Below are 20,227 nucleotides of genomic sequence, written 5' to 3'. Positions count from 1 at the left end.
CATAAACGTCAGCTGTTCATTGCTGCAATTTGTCACTTCATTTTAAAAATAGAATGTTAATATTTGAATGACTACAGAACAATTTGATTGTCACTGTGCCATTCTAGGATGGCTGGATACAACTGTCTGATACCAATACTGATACTGCTGCCTGGAGTATCTGCTGATATCTATATCACTCCGATACCTTCTTTTCTTCTCCATCATATCGTCGACTGTCGGTGCTGAGGTGATAGTGTCCCTGTTGACAGACATGTTGCATAAAGTTAAGTTGAGACATTTGAGCTAAGGTTTCAGATCGGACGGACCATAGTTCTTTTTCCTCACAGTTTGACCAATATTGGACCGATACCACCTCTGAAGCAGAGCATTGTAGGTCAAAGCTCACAATGACACTTCACATTAGACACAACTGCACCACTGTGTGTGAGAGTTGATGACCGGCAATAAATACTAATGAAATTGTCGTAGCTGAACGTACCATGGAGAACTCCAGTTCAGCAGTGGAGTTAAACAAGGGCTCACTCAGGTGACACTGAGGTGCTGTCTGTGTGGGCAGGAAGTATAAGAGGCACTCCATCATTACTCTGAAAGTCCTGTCTAATGACTCATGGTTTGAATCTCATTAAAAATGTGTCAGCACTTCTTCATTCCCAAAGAGGTTTACATATCATGAGCACATGAAATTTTAAATTTTCTCAACCATCCACTCGAGAGTAATTTAATAGAGGTCATTTATGGTGTCTGTGTAACAAAAGACATTTGTCCATTATCACCTGTCTAATAAAATAAATAAATATGTGGTACTTGGTATTTTAGCCGGCTTTTTCCCCCTAAATGCAACAGAAGCATCAGTTGTGCCCATAAAAGCTGAGTCTCAGTGCTAGAGACAAGACAGCGCCTGAGAGAGGACAAATTGGGGACAAACCCATTAATGTCCTTCGATGGGCACTGTGAGGTCAGGTGTGGCCGTTCATTGGAGAGAGTAATGGCCTCATTGTGCTTTTCACTCACAAAGACAGCAATTATAATGAGCACAGGCCTTGGAGCCACATGAATTCCAAGAGAAATGGAAACGACACTGGTAGTTGGCCCAGCTGGTCTGGACTGGATCAGACACGGTGACACACAGAACAGATAAATGCCCCGCTTGTCTCAACAGACTTTAAAGACAAAATGTAACTTAGAAATTTAATTTAATTAGATAATTTTTTTTTCTGTATTTTGAACGTTGCAGCGAAGCAAAGTAATAGCAGCTTAATGTTCCCTTTTGCGCTTCTGGACAGCAGCCTCATGAAACATTAGCGAAATAGTATTATGAGAGGACTGAGGTTGAAATGAGACGTGCATAAGATCACAGGATATTTAGCCCTTAAGTTTCTAGGCTACAGTGCATTTGGGACATAAAAATGGAAGTGATGCATAACTGGTCACCCCACTGACAGCTACTGACAGCGTTCTGCATGCTGGAGAAAATTAACATAATGTATCATTATTGATATGGCGTCAAAACCTACAACGTAAGCTGCCTTCCTAACTAAACGTAGCTTTATTACTGTCCAATAACTCAGCAGACATGCATTACAATTAGGCCTGGGACGATAATCAATGAACCCATTGATCGAATAATTAATGAAAATCTAATTTTCCAAGTCTCAATAAATTTCCATGTACATGTGAGTTTGTTTTCCTCGTCTCTCGCCACTGAGTGGCAAGTCCGTAATCAGGGTCGTTCAGGGACCGTAGGAAATTTGAAATTGTAAAAAAGAAATACTCATGAGAGATAAAATGTATTGCATTTGAAAGGGTGTGCTTGCTGATGATATATGATATATTATAAATATATTATTGGTTAAGTCTTAAAATAATGTTAACAATATCATTGTTTATCAGCAGTTAGTGAGTTAGTCATGTAAATGTGACCTATCAAACGTGCCTCTTCCGACAGTATTTCACATTTGTGTGACAGTAGCTTATTACCAATATAAAAGATGGTTGCAGAGATGATGAGGTAGGTCAAACCATAGGCCAAGTGTAGGGATTTTGATCATTTATGGATTTGGACAGGTGTCATCACGCATCTCAACCAATTAGAGACTCCGGGACTGCTGCAGCCTCACATTAACAGGATGAAATAGAAAAGGTAGTGAACTGTAACTTTGACATTTTCATTTTCAGTCATTTCCAGACAGGGGAGTTTAAAGAATACGAAGTTATTTGTAACCACTGCAAAGTTAAATCTCCATCGTACGCCTTCGAAGTCTGCAAATCACTCCTGAAAGCACAGTATTTCTGTAGGATGTTTGCAATTCAAATGTAATTGCACCAAAGCAGACGTTTTTAAATAAATGTATCTAATCCACTGCTTTTGAACTACTTGTTACATTTCATGCATAACAATTCTACTAACCTGATGAACCTATCAGAGTGGTGGAAGCTCAGACAGCAGCCTGTAATGTCAGTAAAGTTTCACTGGGTATGGACGTACACGCAAATGTTCTTAGTATCATGAAAAAACACAAGCTTTACATTTTGTTCAAGACTTATTTTCTCCTCTGACCTGCTCTCTAGGCAGACTCTCGCACTCTCTTTTACTAACTGCCTCTTTTAAACTCTTATATCAGAAGCTAGAGTGATCGGTCAGACATTAAAGGCATCACAGATCACATAGTGTACTACAAATTGAAGAAATTAGGCAGGAGTGCAGAGTTAAGATCCTGTGCAGAACCCTTAAATGTTGTGGTATTTTCAGGTCTTCTACTGTCAAACAGAACTCTGGGAAGCCATGACAGGATTTATAGAAATGTGAAAAATATTACTTAAATATGCTAGTTGTACATTTGCCAAAGTGAATACCAAATATGTACAGAAACATGCAGCTAAATTACTTGTTTTGACTTTACAGAATGTGAAGTGACAACACAGAGTCCCCTGTCATAAATCTGCACCGTCTCCACCGAGGTCGTGGTATTGCAGCAGAACGATGGACAGAAAGGTTTTAGGAGAGCCAGCCAACGGTGCTGAACTGTTTCCCAACAAACAGCCATATAGAGTTCTTAAAACTGCAGTTGGGAAAAGGACTCCTGTATTTTTGAAGGAACTGGAGTAGTTTCCAAACAAGAGTGGTTCAGAATTTCAGCAGAGATGTGAAACAAACTTTTTCGTGGTTACAGGAAAATAATGATTTCATTTTTTTTTCTCCCAAGGATGTGCTATGACACCTCAAGTTATTTATTTATTTATTCATTTGTTTTGTTGGGATCGGTGTGTGGAGAGGTTGTTCCTGTGGAAAAAAAAAATTCAAACACCTGGGTCTGGGAGAAGTGGTGTTCTATCGGACAGAATTATTGAGTTGTTGGATATTTAGTAAGTGAAGGTTTTCTAAAATGGAAGGAAATAATGTAATGTATAATAAGAGATGTGTACATATAGCAGTTATAGTAATAGTCAATGATGCAAAACTGTTTGATTTCAATGTTAATCTCTTTCTAGTAAAACAATGTTCTCCTCCTCTTATTACCATACAGAGGGATATCTGTGCAGTTGCAGCAAAACAAAACAATCCATTTATTAAATGTTGCACTATAAAATCTAATGTCTATATGTGTTAGGGCAGCTTTTGGGAACAATTTACAATGTTTTTCATTAAATTAAAATGTGGTTTACTTTGATGAACCATTACATAGCCCTCCTGAAGGAAATATATTGTTTTTAATCCAACTTACAGCATAGGAAATATATTGTTTTTATCCAACTTACAGCGTTGACTGCTGTAAAGATGTTAATTAGGACCCTGAGGTGTTATCCACGACCCACTATTGTTTATTAAGATGAAACATCACCCAGGGTTTTGTGGATTTAAGAGCGAATGCAGATATGGGCTGAGGAACAGAGACACGGTAATGTAATGTATGTAACGGTCCTGCATTAAAGCAGATATGGGCTGAGGAACAGAGACACTATGTAACGGTCCTGCATTAATTGCAGCGTAGATTAAAAAAAACCCATCATGTCACAGCTAACATTGCTGTACTGGTTTTTCTAAGCTGTGATTTGAAATGTATACAAGTGAAACCGTCAGAAATGCTCTGATTGCAGCCGTTTTTTTATTTTTTTATTTTGAAATGTGCTCTTATTTTGAAGTGGGTAAAAACAGGAAGTAGCGCTCGTTAGCTCCGTAAATTACACGCAGAGAACGCGAAGCACCTGTAGCACATGTAGCCTTACCTACGGGTTCGTTTCGTTTTCTTATTTTTTTATATTATCATTCAATGCTTCGTGGTGTTTGGCTACAGCTGTGTGAATGTGGTTCATGAGAAGTTTATGTTTCGGAACCACATTTTATGACTGTGAAGATACGAGTGATACGAGTTGGTGGAGAAGCAGTTGAAAGTGGTCAGTATTACTGCAGTGTTTCCCCATTAGTTGCTGGCCATTAATTATACTGTGTTTGACCACCTCTAATGTCAGTTGGTCCATCCCACAGCTGCACTCTCTTTACTGTTGTAAAGGACTTCCTCTTGGGCAGCGGTGTCAAACTCATTTTGGTTTTTACTGCCACATACAACCAAATTAGAAGTCAAGTGGGCTGGACCAGTAAAATCATAACTTAATTAACTATAAATAACAATAAGTAAATGTTTTTCCCCTTGGCTTTCATGTAAAGAAGTATAGGTATATTAGATATTTTTTAATTATTATAATTATATTTATTGTTGTTTATTCATATTTAATGAAATATAATTTCACAAAAATATCTTTAGCATGTTTTAAGTGTTTGTGTGACTTGAGGAAGACCAATTTGTAGGTATATGTTGTATAAATATATTTCTGTATTTACATGAATGTCTTACAGTGTTTTGTAAAAAAAAAGGACACATTTTCGTGTTGAATCTCTCATTGTGTGATGGTGGGAGGGTAATTGCAGCCATTTTTCTTTATTGTTTTGAAAAATGTGCTCATAATTTGAAGTGAGATTTCTTTATAGGAAGAATAAGTAAATATAGGGCCACACTTGGGAGCTGTACACTGTGTTTGTGCCAGCGTCACGTCCCCAGTAAGGCCGCTGGATGATTAATGAGCAAATATATTATGACTTAAAGGCTACAGCCGATGATACACAAAAGTATCACGGTGGCTTTGAGCCTTTAATTCTTTCCCCATTCTGTGTCTTCCAGGTGCAAAATACTTGCCTGCTATAAGCACGGGCAGATATTCAATAATGAAAAAACTGTTGCTGCAGTCTAATTGAAAAGGGCTCTTACTTTGTTTAAGTGGACTTAAATGCTACATTGCTCACAGCTCATACCATTAAACTGGTGAAGAGAAGCTGCTGCAAATAGAAACAAATGTTGTTAAATTGCTGCTGGGTCTGTTTCAGTACTTTTGGGTTTTCATTACAGCCACTGCACAACTGCCTGGGCCACATCACAGCCTGAGCCTCATCTTTCTGGTGGCTGGTTTTTCCTGCAGTCGTAGTTTTAACCACACAGGCATTATACACCTGAATAGACCCCAGGCCAAAATAGACCATCTTGTCAGGAGTGAAGGGTCAGTACAGTGTGAAGCCTTTTTTTTAGAGGTCTAGCAGGTTCTTTCAACCAGAATAGCTTGGCCCAGTGGGGGGTGCTAATACCCTGTCCAACATTATTGACCTCATCTCCGACTCAAAGTAATGAAATGGCTGGATGCTGGATACACCCCTGGGATAAAAGGATTTTTATGGGTGGGTGTGTGCGTATATGCTTGTGTGTGTGGTAAACAACCTCAATCGATGTTGGTGTTCTCGTTCTATGAAAGTGCTGTGTATGGTGGCTAATACAACCCACTGTTCATCTCTGCTTGTGTCAGAAAACTCCTTTTCTTAAGAAAAAAGGAAAACAGAAATGATCATAAAGATATAATAACACACATTAGTTTAGCCCGTGAGGTGGAGGGTTATTTTTTCCAGTAAGTGCTGTAAGATTTGATGAACCAATACATTTGTTGGGTTGTTTACAGCATTGTCTCTATTGTTTTACACTTTTTGTTGTTATGCATCTCCTTGTCTCTTCTCATCATTTTCAGTATCTTGTCCTTATGGTTTCTCTACAGGTCTTTGTCTCATCTTTGGGTCTTATTGTAAATCTGTAAAGCATCTTATCCAAGATTTATGCATTTTTCTAATTCATTGTCTTGCTAATAGGTTCTTTATTGATTAGAATTTTTTTTTTCTGTGTTCCAGAGCTCAGTAGTTTTCAAAGTGTGGACTGCTGCCAGGGGGCGCTGGGGCACCTCAGAAAATTGAAGGTAAGATAAGAAAAAATAAAAAAGGAAAATAAACATTTTAAATATTTTTAATTTTAACTTTTAACCATTTGTCCTGAAATATACAACACAGTAAGTGCTGTAATCCTTGGATTCACAATTTTCCAATGGTACCTGAACATACCTCCAATGACATCTGAAGTTTTTTCAAGCTGCTCTGCTCCTCAAGCTAGTGTGTAGTTAACTAGCACAAAATGGACAAGAAATAGACTTTCCAGTCTCTGCCAGTTCTTAATCCACTATGTCTATTTAAGGCTGAACATGTGTTAAATGTTTGACATGTTGCAGAGATGACGAGACGATGACACGGCAACCGTCACAGCCTTGAAGCTCAGCACTCAGTCCAACATGCTCACAGTAGCCTTTCAATAAAAATGAATCAATTATGGGATTATTTAATCAAAACACAGCTCTACCATGGGTCAGAATTCCTCTGCAGTCATCATTACTGTGTTTATACAGTATATGCTTCACATCAGGACACAATTTACATTCAGAAAGCTGCATCACAACAAGAACTAATTACCTCATATACATATGAAAGGAAAGAAACCATAACAGAAAAAGCTGCCTTGTTAAAGAACAAACAGAATAGTCATACCCATTGCTCTCTGAAACTCATATTTTATTTGCAACTCATACATTAAGTGGAATTGACAGAAAAGTTTATGAGCCAGTGTAGAAAAGGGAGCTGTTTTTTAATAAATCGCTGATAGAAACCTCATAACTGAAACTTCCAAACATAGTTCTCATTTACACATTTTAATGTTCTCTAAGGAGATTTTCCTTTTCCTCTAGAGTTTTGGGCCCGCACAGCTGTAATTTGAACTATATCATACTTCATAATTATATTTATGCTTCTATGTAAAACTAATAACTGAGAACGTACATTTACGCACTTGCTTAGTAAAGATTTAAACTACTGTTGTTAAATTTGGAAAGCAAAATGAATGGAAGAAAATGGAAAACCATGTCTCACTGATGTGAATAAAATCCTGCACCTCTTCTTCTTTATAACTACATAAATAAAAATAGGCAATAAATAAAAATATTGATAAATAAAGTATATTATTCCTGACCTGACATCTATTCCTGTATGAGGTGCAACTGAACCAAATCCTGTTGTTTCAGATTTTGTTGCAGTTTAGTCAGTGAAGATGTGGGTCACTTTATTATTCATGACTGTATATATAATGTTTGGTGATGAAAAATCATGCTCTTTGTTTTTAGTAAGCTGTTGTAAATCTACTTAATACACTCTCTTTGGTAATTTCCTGTAAGAAAATGTTAAGATCAACCAACACGTTTCCTGGCAACAAGAGACCAATTTATCATCAGTGCAGTAAGAACATGTAATTTCTCGCCTTCTTCTTCTTTCTTTTCTTCTTCTTCTTCAGTCATAACACTTTGTGTGTTTCACATTGATTTAAGATGCTGGCTGTTTGGCTTTTATTAAGCATGGTAGATATTGTAGCAATTAGTTATCTTTATAATTATTTCCGGGTTTTTAATTGTTCCACTAAAGTTTTATTGTTTCATTTTGGCTTCACAACGGAGCACTTTTGCTATCCATCCCTTAAAAAGTCCAGCATTCACACTAAGAATATTTTAGTGCATTACTGTGGGAAAAAACCAAAAAACATCTTCTTTATGCTTGTTATAAGAAAACATTTTTGAGGAGAAGCAGTGGTTTCTGCATACCAGAAAAATATAAAAAAATAAATTAAATTCTTTCTGCCTTTTTACACTTCCTTTCAGATTGGTTGAGACTACTACTAAAACATGATGGTGCAAAATGATGGAAAGCCAAGATTCAAAAGCCAGTAAATTATATAAAATCAACGGGAATCAATATTTTAACTGCACATCTGACTAACGGCTAATGATCTCAGTCTGTGTCAGGTGACGAGGGCACGAGCCACACAGAGATCAGTAAAAGAGCTACCAAGAAAATGATTAGTTTCTTTTCAGTCTGTCTTTTTGAAATGAACAGCAGAGTTAGAGGGACACCATGACTAGTGTCTAAAATAAAAATGAATTTGACAGCAATAACTAGGAATTCAAGAAGTTACGAACACACTGTAGATGCAGGAGGGTTATCCACTATGAACAGCTTACACATATAGCTTGTTATTTTGGCTGGGTACTGTCAGTGCTTTTTCCTGCTAAATGTTTCCCTCTAAAAATAAATGAAAAGTACCCACAACTTGTAGAATACTCTTTCAGTGTTCAGTACTACTCCTTCCTCCTGCCAAATCCAGCCCCTCTAGTTTCAAGTAGTTCAAGGTAAAGATTGAGTAGAGACGTTAGCATATTCAGGATTACGGCGCGTCTTCAGTCGATAATAAACTGCTCACCTTGTACCTCCAAACTACTGTCATTCGTTGAGTTACTTTAACAAACCACCAAGGATGGAAGTGAGACATTGAAACGCAATAAGGAAACAGAAAACAGCAGCTCAATTTTGCACAGCTGATTGTGGTGAAAAGCCACAAAAGTATTGTGTCACTGGATCGGTATATCTTGTCAAAGGGCAGTACAAGTTATCGAATAAAGTAACTGGCCCAATTATGATACTTTGTTATTGATCTACCTGTTCACCGAACTCTGTTATTAAAGTACCCTGACCTGCTCTTCTGTCCTTTAGGTCGTCTTTCAAAGTTTACTGGTCGTGTCTGATTGTGATACGAACGGCAGCAGTGAGAAAAGGCCCCGGCTGCAGGTAATAAATGAAAAGTCTTGATTTCCCTTGTTGCTCTTGCCAAAATCAAACAGACTCCAATTAGAAAGAATGATGTTTGAACGTGTTAGAGTTGCTGGACCAGTCTAAGGTGCCATAAATTCTTTTTGTATTTGAAGCTGAGAAAGTCCCTTCAAATGTTTTACATCAGACCTGTGTAGTCCAATTCATCAGCAGTTTATTTCAGGACGCAGACTTGAATTGGAGGCGCACAAACCCCGCACAAAGAACAAAAATATTTTTCCTCAACCAAGTTTTGCTAGAATTTAGCAAAAATATTTTATTATTTATTGTTATTTATTTTAGGTGGATAGTAACAAAAAAACCCAGTTCTTTTTACAAACAACAAAGTTTGTGGAGAGAATTTTAATCGGGTTCTTTTATAGAGTTGACAAAAAGTCGCCCTAGTGATTGGCAGGAAAAAAAAAGTAAGACAACATTAAAGGTTAGAAACGTTCTGTTCTGGTATGCTGGGTGCAGCAGTGCAGCTGTACATCCGTGCTAAATGGCTTAGCCATTAAAAAAGGTCATTTAGATGCTCATTCATCTGTGATTACTTTGTTAAAAGACTTGGAAGTGGGAAGTGGTTGGAATCTTATCAAAACACCTACTCCTATTTTAAATGGCTCCAGGGGGCTGTTTTATTAACACAATTACCAAATCATTATATATAAATGACCAAATGGTATTTAGTGATTCAAAAATACTCTTTATGGCATCAGCAAGAGATATTTCTCCACCCGTTAGTCAACAGAACAACATGTTTACCATCACATTTATGTCTCAGTTTACAAAGGTTAGCAAATGATTGGTTCGGACTGGCACTTCCATAATGGTGTGAAAGTCGTACTTTATGATTATCTTCAGGCATCACCTGATTCCACCGCCTGAACGGCTTTTTTATTTATTCTATTAGGCTTCTGCTTAACCAACTACTGTCATCATTTCAAAACTGGACAACTGCATTAGTATTGTGCCATCTTCTATCCTTAATTCTCAACTATCGGTCAGGTACTAGGTAAGAGTGAGACCACAAAGACCAAAAAATGGTTCAAACATAATGTGCCTGCTTGCTTCCTGTCTAAAAACTAAACTTTATTTTGAAAATGACTGTTTTAGTTTCTGTGGCTAAAACGCTAACATTCCTAAGTTTAAATCAGTTTTTTTCAACCTTGGGTTGTAAAAATAAAAATAACTGAGCTGGCACATTTTGATCGATGGCTGCGATGAAACACTTTTCCATTGTTTGTTGTAGCAAAGATTCATTTTTTTGTTTTCTGCAATGCCTGGACCAAGGTCAACAGAAGCATGTAAGAAAGTCTATTAAACATGAGTGACAATCACATTTTTGACATTTGAACCGTAAATTTGTGTGTCACATGGTAAATAGTCCCATGATTTATGGACTTGCATGTATTTAGATTTTTCTAATTCAGATTTTTTAGAGGAAAATTTGTACTTGCAAGGGTCAAAGGTTAATGAGACCCTGCAAACGTCATGGATTAGCAGAGTGAACTAGACAAAATTGAATTATTAATTGTAATAATTATAAAATTATATTATAAAACTGACTATTAATGGTTTTTAAGAATGAGTTAGTAAGTTAGTAAATAGCTAAGTTAATCATTTTCTATGCGACAACTCAATAAAATCACTTCTGTCTGATATGTAAAACAACATGGAAGAGTAGAAAAAAATGTGTATGAAAACGTGTGCGAGCGCGTGACTTCCATCTATGAGAGCACTGCGTGACACACAGAGAGTATGTGTTGTGACAGGAACCTCAGCTCCACTCAAACATTTATGAGATCCTGGGAGAGTCACCTTGAGATCACTGGCTTGTGTTTGCCTGTGACAACAGAATTCCTGGTAGTATTACATAAACATTACTATTTCATCATACTGTATATCATGCAGTGCAGTAAGTCTTTGGATGAGTCTTGCCTACTAGAGTTGTTCTTACGAGTGTTACACTTCCTCACATTGACTCATTTCATCAGGTATTTTAATGTGAAGTTTTACATTTGTCGAGGTAGAACACATAAAGACAATTGTGGTCAGCCATCAATAAAAGCCTACCCTCTGTTCTGTTTTCTGCAGTTAGACAGAGATGCATGTCATACTTTGGAATCCCTGCAATTATGACTCATCAAGTTAAACAAATGTACAGGCTTCCCATGCTGCAGGGGCAGCTTTGGTTCACAAAACGTGTTAAGTAGACCTATCAATGGACGGACTCCATCTACTCCCATTCATTCTCTCTCTCTAGCTCTAGCTTAAGGCTATTGGAGTTGTTGATAACAATCTTAAAAACAAATTGAGGATTCTAACCAATTTACCTTATTTTTCAAAGTATGAAAAAGTGTATAAATAAGCAGAGACTTAGAAACAATATCAGCATGAATTCTGTAAAGCTCATTAAACTTTCATGCCTCTTTTAGATCTGATGAAAATGATTTACCATGCCTTGGCAAATAATGACTTTTCCATGGGAGTTTCTTTATCTCTCAAAAGGCTTTGATACTGTAAATCAACACATTTGATGAAATGGTGTCTTGGATTTAAAGAGCATTCCTCTGCAAGGAATTATTTAGATTTCTAAAAAGAGCAGGTTCAGATTTGTGTTTGGCCCTGGAGTTTGATGTGAAGAACACTCAGATCCTACCTCGTCAAAGTGAGTTACCTGCATTGAATACAAATATATACCAAATATAAATTTATATATACAAATACATGACTGCAAATTTTAAACTGTTGAATTCATCTTTCACTGCAGATGAGCTGTTGTTGTCGTAGCTCGATCTGGTTTATAACAAGTCAAGTACAGGAAGCAATAACTTAAAATGTGTAACATTTGTTAGTTCAAATGAATTTACTATATAATAAAAATGAAACAAGAACTACTTACAGAATAGAGTGTGGAGAGTGAAACATATCAGCAGTGTCAGGGTGTGTGTTTGGAGGCATTACCTTATGTAGTGTGTATGTGTATCAAAAAAAGAAGAGAGTCACTCGGGGGAGACCAGCTGCCACATCTTGGGGCTGCTGCTGCGTACAGAGACAGTTATTGTCAAGTTGCTTTTACAATTGCAATCCACTGGGCCCAGGTGTTTTCCATTTCATGACCAAATCACTTACATGACCCCAGCCGGTGTCCAGCAGCAGCGGTCGCCACAAGTTAAACCAGTGTTACACACAGTCAAACAGCTGAAATGATACAAGGCACTACATTGAAGCTGCTTCTCCGAAAGCGACAATTTAAAACCTTGTGTATACCTTGTGGATTATCGGCCAAATCATTGTGCTGAAAATTGAACCTTTTTTGTTGGGGAGCATTACAAAAGCTGATCACTGGTTGGTCTTTTCCTTACAGCTCAAAATTCAATCGACCTGTGACTCAGATTAGTTAAAAATGCCAAAGTTAGCAGCCTGTATTTCTTCACCAAACAGATCTCTTTTTTCCATACGTAGCCATCTCAAACCTCAGTGTAAAGTAGGAGGACTTACCTCCTCTAGTATGTCTCACTTCCAATAAATGGAACAGGTCTGTTTTTTTTTTTAACACATCCATTATTTGTTTTCAGTTTTACGTTTTAGCACATAAACCCAACCAGCGTGTTAGCCAGTGTTAGCCAGTGGTAATTAAGGAGGTGAGGGAAAGCATTGTCTTTCATGCACTTGGCAGTAAATCAATTTGCTCCTTCATTGTGGACGCACTCTCTGTGGTCATTGACATCAATTTATTGAAAGGTGCTGTGTTTTCTTCTCTCCTCGTTTTCTTTTCTTTATACCTTTAAACACTCACCGCTTCAAAATGCAGAGAAACGGAGTTTTGTGAAGTCATTTCAAAGCGGTTGTTTGATATTGTTGATCTTTTTTTTAAAGCTCCCAATGAACCAAATCAAACAACACAACAAAATGCCTTTTGTCATAAGATTAGCTGTGATTGTACTCCCTTGGCTTTTTAGTTTACTTTTAAATGGGAAGTCACTGTCACTGTTTGAAGGATCATCTACTCTAGAAATGGTATATGTACTAAGACAAATACATTTTCAATATGATGTAAAAAAAACTTCTACATTTCTTGAAACATTTTGTCCATTTCCCACAATCATTTTTTTGTATTTCTTCTTTAATAGATATACAACAGAAAGCTAACGTTGCCACTGCAGTGACCCATGTTTTAGGTAATAGGAAAGAGCGGCCTGTTGCACATCAAGTGGAAAATGTTACGTCAAATTGAATTTGTACAGAACTGTAAAGAAAAAGGTCACAAAGTCAAGACTTTGAAAATCATCAGGAAATGCAGTTGTTATACAGAGACATTTCAGTTCCCAATTCTGAAAACGCCTTAGGGGCCAAATTCATGGTCACACCCTCTAAAGCAGTGGCTATAAAATGGTGGCCTGTGGGCTAAATCCTGCCCACTGAACCATCCACTCCAGCCCACGACTGCATTGTGATGATTGAGTGTCCAGCCCCCAAGGTGTCTGTCCAGAAAAAGTCTGGCCCTCCAATAAATATACGTAGTTGGTGACCACTGCTGTAAAATTAGGGGATAAGGATCTTCCTGAGGCCAGAGTCGTGGTAAAAAATACAACATCTGACAATTTAAAACCAGCCAGTTGTTGTCATCAACCAGCCTGACAGGTGACCCAACAAACATGACTAAAATACAACATCTGACAATTTAAAACCAACCAGTTGTTGAAAAGACACAAATCTCGTACTTCCCTTCATCCTCACTTTGTCCTATTAGGTTTTTACCTGCTAACATGACAAATAATAATACTATGAATGGTGATGTTCGGGCCTGTCCATGCAGGGATACATTTTAGTCAGACATCGATACAGTTGTTACCTTACTAGACAAAGCTTTGAAAAAGAAGGGAACCGCAAACTACAAAGTAAGAAAAAACATAGTTGGCAACAAGGTTTCTATGTCTCTCCCTATCCTATCCTATCAGATCCAGCCATCCTTAGGGAATATAAATGTCATGGAAATAAATTAGACAAAGAAAATGATAAAATAGTGACATATTGAAAAGTGAAATATTGTTCCTTTAGGTATGTGGCCCTGTTGAATATTAATAAAGAAAGAAAATAGTAACTGCCAGGTCCAATAGATCTTTATTTGAGCCGTGTAAAACAACTAATGTAAATTTAGTTTTGAAACCAATTAAATGTCAATGGAGGAAAAGTTTTAAAAACTAATTACAAATTCTAAACAACTAATGTGTTCTCATTTCTTTCTCTAACTTGTCCAATAACATTTACATTTTTAGAGATACAATTATTGAAAAGTAAGATATTGAGGCTTTAAAAAAAACTAACAAAATCAAGTAGTACATTAATAATTATTGAAAAGTAAGATATTGAGGCTAACAAAATAAAAATAAAAACTAAACAAAATCAAGTAGTACATTAAGATTATGTAAGGAAAACAAACAAACAGCTATAGTAAATGGAAAAGTGGACCTATGCTTGGCCGATAAAAATCTAAAAGAAAAAAGCACATTTGCACAGAGCCATTTTCGTCAATTTTCTCATCTTTATCCAGGCAAATGAATTCAAAGACAGAATGGGCATTTATTGATTTTGGAAGTGAAACAACTGTTGGGATTTAGTGACACTTTCATTAATTTGTGATATTAAAAAATGCACCCTCAGCGTTCCTGTGGGCTTCTCTATAGTCACTGAATATAAATTACCCCCCTTTTTAGTGGTGCTTGAGTTTTTTGTGGTTCTAAGCAAAAAAATTTTATCATCAAGATACTTGCTAAAGTTAAGCTAGAAGTTTTCTAAAAGGATGATGTGCTTTTCTCAACACAAATACATAATCTGAGTGCAACATACAGTAATGCTTTACCATCTAACGACACAAACAGTTGCCTTGTTGCCCTGGTGATGCTCTAGAACATGAACATGATCATGGTTACGAGAGACAGTGGTGCCTAAGGAAACTTAGGTCTAGAAGGTTGCAAGTTCAAATCCACCTTGTTGACACATTTCATAGTATACCGTGGTGTGCTGTGCATCAGCGACAATAATTGACTTTTACCTTGAATTTGTTTTTATATTAAGAACAAGATATTGCATGTGTTTTTCTTTCTCTGAATTCAATGCAAACTTATGATATTGGCTACAATGCCGTGCACTGCTGTTAAAATCAGGAATAGACTATGTTGAAATCTGACTGTGTAAACCAGTGATCACCAATTTGAGGTTGTGGGCCGCAAATGGTCCGCCAAATCATCAACTCTGGCACCCGTGACTAGATTCCAAAATTATGAGAATCAAAGAAAAAATCAATTGTGGTGCCCAGTGTTAAAACATCTGAAAAAAAACCAACAACTTAGACTTGAATAACTATCAATAATCCCCACCATTTATGACTCAATTTACATTCCCTTAGACAATAATCAGAAAAAGCCCTCAGAAAAATATAGTTGGTGTCCCCTGGTGTAGACTGTAGAAGCAGCTACTGGTGTGCCCAGCAAGTCGATAAGGAACTACCAGTAAATTACAATGGGATTGCTGGTACATCATGAGAGATTAAAATTGAAGAAAAAATGTAATTACAAATGTCATTCTATAGTTTGTAGTCCTGATCATCCACTATACAGCATGATCATTTTATATGAATAAATATATATATAAAGTTTTCAACATATTGAGATCACTTAAGCCTGGTCATTTGAACAGTAGCTCCCAATCCAAAGAAGTGTGGACACCCCTGAGCTACTGTAATATAAATTGTGAAGCACAGTTATTAAACAGTTATATAAGAGGCCTTGGTACACTTGATGTTTTTTTTTTCTTCTCCAGAGACAATTCCCCGACATGCTGTTGTTAATAGTCCGGTGATGTGGGCGTAATTCAAATTAATTATCATTATTATGGCTGTTGCTCAGGCAAACGTGGAAAGGTTTCTGGCAGTTTTCAGAAGTGTGGTTCTAAAACCGGTTGCTAAGCTGTAGCTGACCAAAGATAAGGCTCTGCAGTCTTTACTTTGTACATACAGTAGTTTTGCGTAAGCTTATAGGAGTTAGAGACATGCCCTCAGTGGAGCAGCTTACTAATAAACCAGGCTGCTCCTTTTCAACCACAGATGAGGCAGACAAGTGTCCCACAATCAATAGGTCACTAATCAATATGTTTCATCAATAGGTTAATGAATCAATAGGTTTAAAACACTAGGGCTGTCAATAGGTTAAAATATGCACTTACATAGTTGTGGATTAATCATGAATAATCATGATTAATCAGCATAAGTCATCAGTCTTAATTATGAAAAGAAAAAAGTATGTAAATTGCTGCAGCCAAATGATTAAAAAATAGAAGTTTCACATCTGTTTTTATTTGTCACTAATCCAAATGATGGAATATTTAATGTGGGAAAAAGTTAGCAGTAATATGCAAAAATATACCTCAATATAAAGCTTCACAGATGTGGTGGATTTTAGGGGAGGAACTGGTTCTACTGAAACCAATGACATACATTGTTATTTATTCATTTGTATTAATGTCACATTCAAGGCAAAAAATATAATGGTTTAAATAGGCTCAGTGTAATGCGTTTCATTGTATGCATTTTACCAATTTTCATTTCAGTTTTTATGTAATTATTTAATCTCTAAGAACCCTATTTATTTGAATTATTTTCATTTATTATACATAAATATAGTATGTAGTAATATAGTATTTATTAAAATAACAACGTTTTTTAGTTCAGGTTCATTTTTGGTAAAGGACTGAGTCAAAAAATAGGTCATCATGTCTTCTTAAAAAAACCCAACATTATTATTATTGTTTCTGCCCTGTTGACCAGACCAGCCTCACAGAGGACAGGGCAGTAAGTGAGTCTGTGGCTGGACACAAACAGATTGTAAAGGACTATGGATTCATTAACACTGTTGAGGCGCAGTAGCTGATTGTATTCTACTAAAGCACTCAAGTGCAGTCTGCAGAATTAAAGCAAGCTGTAGGTGAGGGATTGATTAAAACTTTGGTGGCTGATAACTTCCTCCATCCAGACACTCCTAAAGAGGTTGACAAATGTGTTTAACAGTTTGTCCCTAAAGGTTCAGCCTCCTTCACTGGCCATTCTGATGATCAATCATTGTGCTGTTTGATACAGTACACTCTCAGTCTGTCGTTCCCTCCGATGTCCTGCCATTCAATACGGACTCTTCCTCCAGTGCAATCTCTGTTGCCGGGCGAATGGAAATAGGCTTTTGTGGCTGTGCCTCCCCATAAGGTTCAAATTGTCAATTATTTTTTGGTTTCCTTCCTGCAGCTGTATTCTCGTGTTTTCCCAATAACAGTGTTGAATTTATGATGTTATGTTTGTCTCTCTGATGTCATCCCCCCCCGTTGGTGATGCAAGAATCAGGGTAACTGATTATGTAACTGCTCCTGTTTCACCATTACCACTGACCCAAGAAGTAGAAAAAGGAATCCTTCTTAATCGAATGTGTTCTGCTGCCAAACCCCATATGCACGTGGGTCTCGCCAGGTGACGCCAGGACTGGGAAACTAACACTATTTTCAGCTTATCAAACATCAGACCAAAAAATCTTCAAGCAAACCTGGCAATCATACGGTGTTACCCACTGTTTTCTTGCATATAACATCCAGAGTCACACAGGATGCAGCCCCTAAAATCAATGTTATGCAGATATTGCTTTGGAACAGGTAACAGAGAGGATGAGAGCATACCGAACGTGCTTTTTGCCTTACGGGAAGAGGAGAAAGGGTTGCTTGGGTTTGTTCCCCCACATCCTGTATGTGGCCATGATGTGTAGGGACCTTTAAAGGTGTTGAGTTTCTCTTTAGTTTTGGTGAATTAATTAATGTGCTGGATTTTGACTTCCACTTTGGAGAACAGCTGCACCATGTTCCCTTATTAGCTAAAGAATCTCAGAATAACATGAAAAGGAGGTGTGATTTTTTCTTTCTTTCTGAAAAGCAGTGTCAGTTCCAGGAAGGTGTGGAGAAGTATCTAAATTATGTACCCCAGTATGTTGAAAAAAGAAATGAATAATAATCTTACCAAGCTGAAACAAACATAATCCAACTGCCCGTCTTAGGAACTGCACTTCTGTGGGATTTGTGCTTGATGATGCTTTTAACAGTAGCACCTGAAGGTCACCATTGTGGCAGGCTGTTGAACTGGCAGTATCTGTCATCTATAAGCTCTCAATTGTCTCATCTTCCCAAACCGTACCGTAATGACAGGATTAATCTGATCCACTCTTATCCCATCTTGTTCACTGACGTATTATCTCAGACCACCGTGTTACAACATGACATGGAGGTCAATGTATGCTGCTCCCATCAGATAGCATGCATCCTGCGTCCCTTGAGTGAACGTGAAGTGATAAAGACAGAGGTGGAGTATCTGTTAATGTGTTAGTGAAGCCCGGCTGCAGCCCCAGGAGCACTCCATGTTTGTTCGTGCCTGACGGTACCCCCTCTTTTTGTACAGACCTCTTAAAGGGTAATTCTGTGATAGTGCCTGACTCTTGTCCTTAACCTTGTGTCAAAGAAGGAATAGATCACATTGGCCCAGCAACCATTATCACAACATTGGATCAACTTAAAAGCTACTGATAAGTTCCTGCAGCTCCCTGAGACTCTGACTCTTCTGCTTTTGTTTCCCTAATTTCATCCCCATGTATTAATAGCTACTTCAGAGGAAGTGTTTTCTTGTTTTTCCTAAAAATATGAAATGATCAGTTGGTGAGACAGCATGATTGGGAAGACAAAACAGAAGCTGTTTTCCTTTGCGAGGTGGGGAGGTATGTGTCTTGCCCCTGTTTTGTCTCTCTAATCACTGTGCCTAATTTTATCACTCAATCAGCTATGCCAATATACTCTCTCTCTGGGTGTGTGTTGGTGAGCAGACACTCAGCAGTGGCTGTGTGTGAGAAGGACCAGAGACTGAGCCAGAGCTGCTTGGAGGTCTTTGTATGGATAGAAGCCTGGACTAGAGCCTGGTTTAAAGGCTTGGAAATTTGATTTTGATTTCTGTTTAAGAACTTGTTCTTACATGGTTGAGAAACAGTTTTCAACTTAACTGGGTCATGGAAGATACCATCATGGTACGTCTGGTCTAGGCGTTTATTGACTGTTCTGAGCGTGATCATTTCACTCAATCTGAAAATGTCATTTTGAGAATTTAAGGTACTTTCTCTTGGTCATTCAGGGTTTTCTATGGCCTGTAAAGGTTGAGTAAAGTTATCCCTGAGGACTGGCCATCATGTCTATAAGTTAAAAACTGCCATAGTGGATCAATTCCGTTGTATCGATATATCAGTTCTCTCATGAGTATTGATTGAGTATCGATTATGCTCATAAAGTATCAATACTAATTAATAAATAAAAAAAGCTCATGTGTCACTTCCGCATATTTTAGGGTAACTGACTAAATAAAGGCTTTGTGCTGCCACCCTCTCCTGATACTTACCTTTTGGTTTGTCCTGTCTGCTCCACCCTTATCATCTGTCAGTTTCTCCCTTGCAATTACCCTCATTGCCTGCACCTGCTCTTCCATGTTTTTCTTCCCTTGTAATTTCCTGATGTTCCACCTGCTCCTTGTTATCTTCTCCTCTATTTATACACCTCTCTTACTCAACCTGCTGGTTGTTCTGGGTGAGTCTCATCTTCAGTGTTTGCCTTTCGATATTTGCTACATCTGTTTTTCTTTTTCTGGGCACAGTACTTCCTATTATTGGTACAAAATGACCATCCTTGTGCAAAGAATATGTATTCCCTGATGTCAGTGCAGCCTGATCCAGACCCTGTTCTTATCATCCAGATTCAGTCAATTCAAAGATTTCTGCTGATCAATAATTGGGAGGTGTCTACTAAGGACTGTTTGATCCGATACTCTCTGCCGATCTGTATTGGTCCAATGTTGGTCAAAATTTCAAGACCAGACATCGAAATAATCAAATATAGTCCATTTGATCCAATACCTAAGCCCAAATGCTCAACTCAACTTTGCGAGACAGCGCCGCACACAGGGACACTATCGCCTCAGCAACAGGAGGAGAAATTTGATTAGATTTTTAAACCCAAACAATTAAGAAATTGGTGCAAACACAGAAACCAACCCAAACATCAATAGAAAGTTTTAATTTTAACTAAAACAAAACCATTTAAGAAATTCTATGA

General features: G+C 37.5%; 1 long non-coding RNA gene across 3 annotated transcripts in view; it reads left to right on the top strand.

Annotated features, from left to right (window-relative positions):
• The first annotated feature begins 4,159 nt into the window (after positions 1-4,159).
• LOC103387599 (uncharacterized) overlaps positions 4,160-20,227 on the top strand; it is a 59,077-nt gene continuing 43,009 nt past the window's right edge. For 2 of the 3 annotated variants that reach the window (XR_522442.3, XR_003051434.1), the window contains exons 1-3: positions 4,160-4,395; positions 6,224-6,288; positions 8,954-9,028. This is a non-coding gene — a long non-coding RNA (uncharacterized LOC103387599). The remainder of the gene's footprint in view (positions 4,396-6,223; positions 6,289-8,953; positions 9,029-20,227) is intronic. The other variant, XR_003051436.1, reaches the window with a different exon arrangement.

Source organism: Cynoglossus semilaevis, chromosome 1 (genome assembly GCF_000523025.1).
Source record: "Cynoglossus semilaevis isolate Cse_v1.0 chromosome 1, Cse_v1.0, whole genome shotgun sequence".
Taxonomy (NCBI): Eukaryota; Metazoa; Chordata; class Actinopteri; order Pleuronectiformes; family Cynoglossidae; genus Cynoglossus; species Cynoglossus semilaevis.
Note: the sequence above shows the minus strand (reverse complement) of the source record. Positions and strands in the feature narration are given on the sequence as shown.